The following is a 2741-nucleotide window of genomic DNA, read 5'->3' on the forward strand; positions in this document are numbered from 1 at the left end:
TTCCTCCGGAACCACCAATCATTCAAACAGAGATTGTTGAGGAACCAACCATTAAATCAGAATCCTATAGTGATTCAGATTCAACAAATTCAATCATGGAGAATCTAGAACCTCTAAGTATGGAAGACCGAATGTGAGCTAAACGCACTGGCCAAGGTCACGCAATTACTCAACCTGACATTAATGCGCCAGATTATGAAATCAAGGGACAAATCCTACACATGGTGACTAATCAATGCCAATTTAGTGGTGCGCCGAAGGAAGATCCAAATGAACATCTTCGTACCTTTAATATGATCTGCACTCTATTTAAAATAAGAGAAGTGGAGGATGAACAGATATATCTCATGTTATTTCCCTGGACTTTAATGGGAGAAGCCAAAGATTGGTTAGAATAGTTACCTGAAGGGGCGATTGATACATGGGATGTTTTAGTTGAAAAATTTCTTAAACAATTCTTTCCGGCATCTAAAGCCGTGAGACTTCAAGGAGAAATTTTTACGTTCACACAAAAGCCAAATGAAACTCTATATGAGGCGTGGACAAGATTTGGAAAGTTATTAAGAGGATGTCCACAACATGGTTTAGACACTTGTCAAATAGTACAAATATTCTACCAAGGATGCGACATCACTACAAGGAAAGACATCGATATAGCATCCGGTGGTTCTATTATGAAGAAAACAGCAGCTGATGCTTACAAAATTATTGATAACACTGCTTCCCACTCACATGAGTGGCACCAAGAAAAAGATATCGTTCGATCATCTAAAGCAGCTAGAGCCGATTCTAGCCATGACTTAGATTCCATTTTCGCAAAGATAGATGCTGTCGAGAGACGAATGGAAAATATGACTAAGGATATTCACTCAATAAGAATTAGTTGTGAGCATTGTGGAGGACCACATATGACAAAAGATTGTCTCAGTATTGAATTAACAATTGAACAAAGAGAGAATGTTTCATACATAAACCAAAGGCCTAGAAATAATTATCAGAATAATTATCAACCGCCAAGACCAATCTACAATCAAAACCAGAATTATAACCGAAATGTTCCATACAACAACCAACAAGGTCCTAGCAATCAACAAGTATCCAATAATACTTACAATCAGCAAAGACCTACTTTTCAAAACAAACCACCACAAACCGATGATAAAAAGCCAAATTTAGAAGACATGATGTCGAAGCTAGTTGAATCTCAAACTCAATTTTTCACATCTCAGAAACAAACCAATGAACAAAATGCTCAAGCATTTAGAAATCAACAAGCTTCTATTCAAAATCTGGAACAAGAAGTGAGCAACCTAGCAAGGTTGATAGGTGAAAGAAAACCAGGAAGTTTACCTAGTGATACAAATGCTAACCCCCGGAATGAAACAGCTAAAGCCATTATCAAGAGAAGTGGTATTACACTTAAACCACCTGAAATGCCTATAATTTCTGATGAAGCTATTCCTACTCCACAAGAACCACAATCTGAACAAGATAAGGAAAAAGAACCGGTAGTTGAAAAGGTTAATGAAGATAACACAGTTAAGGCTAAACCTTATGTTAAACCATACCAACCACCACTTCCTTACCCGAGTAAAATGAGAAAAGAGAGACTTGAAGCCGAGCAATCCAAATTCTTGGATATGTTTAAACAGATAAATGTAAATCTTCTTTTCATTGATGTGATTTCAGGAATGCCTAGATATGCTAAATTTTTGAAAGATCTAATCACAAATAGAAAGAAAATGAAAGAACTCTTGGCTGTTACTATGAATGCTAATTGTTCTGCAGTGCTTTTGAATAAGATACCAGAAAAATTATCAAATCCAGGAAGTTTCACGATTTCATGTTTTCTGGGTAGTCTTAGTTCAATAGAAGCATTGGCAGACTTAGGTGCTAGTATAAATTTAATGCCGTATTCACTATACGCTAAACTAGACCTTGGAGAATTGAAACCAACACGAATAAGCATACAACTAGCCGATCGATCAGTAAAATATCCTAGAGGGATAATGGAGAATATGCTAGTTAAAGTTGAAACTTTAGTATTTCCAGTAGATTTTGTTATTCTGGACATGGAAGAAGATTCTCGAGTACCTCTCATATTAGGAAGACCATTCTTAAACACGGCCAAAGCAATAAAAGACGTGTTTGGTAAGAAACTGACCCTAAGTATAGAGGACGAGAGTGTTACTTTTTCTGTGGATAGAGCTATGCAACAACCGTAATCTGCAGATGATACATGTTATTATATTCAAACTATAGAATCACATGCAGAATTGTTAGAAGAATTTCCAGAATTACAAGGAACAGGAGAATGTTCTTTAGGAAAAGGTACTGAACCAATTGATGAAACTTAAATGTTAGCTACACTTATGGCTAATGGATATGAACCAACAACAGAAGAAATTCAAATGCTAAAAGAAGAAGACAGATATCGATATAAATCATTGATAGAAGAACCACCGACATTAGAGTTAAAGCCACTTCCAAACAATTTGGAATATGCTTATTTACATGGTGAGTCTAAATTACCTGTAATAATATCATCTTCTCTTACTGAAAATAAAAAATCTCAACTCATTTCTGTGCTAAAAGCTCATAAACCAGCCATTGCATGGAAAATTCATGACATTAAAGGAATAAGTCCTTCCTATTGCACACATAAAATCCTTATGGAAGAAGGTCATAAAACATACGTGCAACGCCAATAAAGACTAAATCCTAATATGCAAGATGTTGTT

At 35.8% G+C, this 2741-nt stretch overlaps 1 non-coding gene across 1 annotated transcript; it reads right to left on the reverse strand.

Moving 5' to 3' along the window:
* Positions 1-479: 479 nt before the first annotated feature.
* LOC139865130 (small nucleolar RNA R71) lies at positions 480-586 on the reverse strand. The gene has a single exon (XR_011764655.1). It is a non-coding gene; the product is annotated as a small nucleolar RNA R71 (small nucleolar RNA).
* Positions 587-2741: the final 2155 nt, after the last annotated feature.

The sequence above is a fragment of the Rutidosis leptorrhynchoides genome, chromosome 8, assembly GCF_046630445.1.
Source record: "Rutidosis leptorrhynchoides isolate AG116_Rl617_1_P2 chromosome 8, CSIRO_AGI_Rlap_v1, whole genome shotgun sequence".
Lineage (NCBI taxonomy): Eukaryota > Viridiplantae > Streptophyta > Magnoliopsida > Asterales > Asteraceae > Rutidosis > Rutidosis leptorrhynchoides.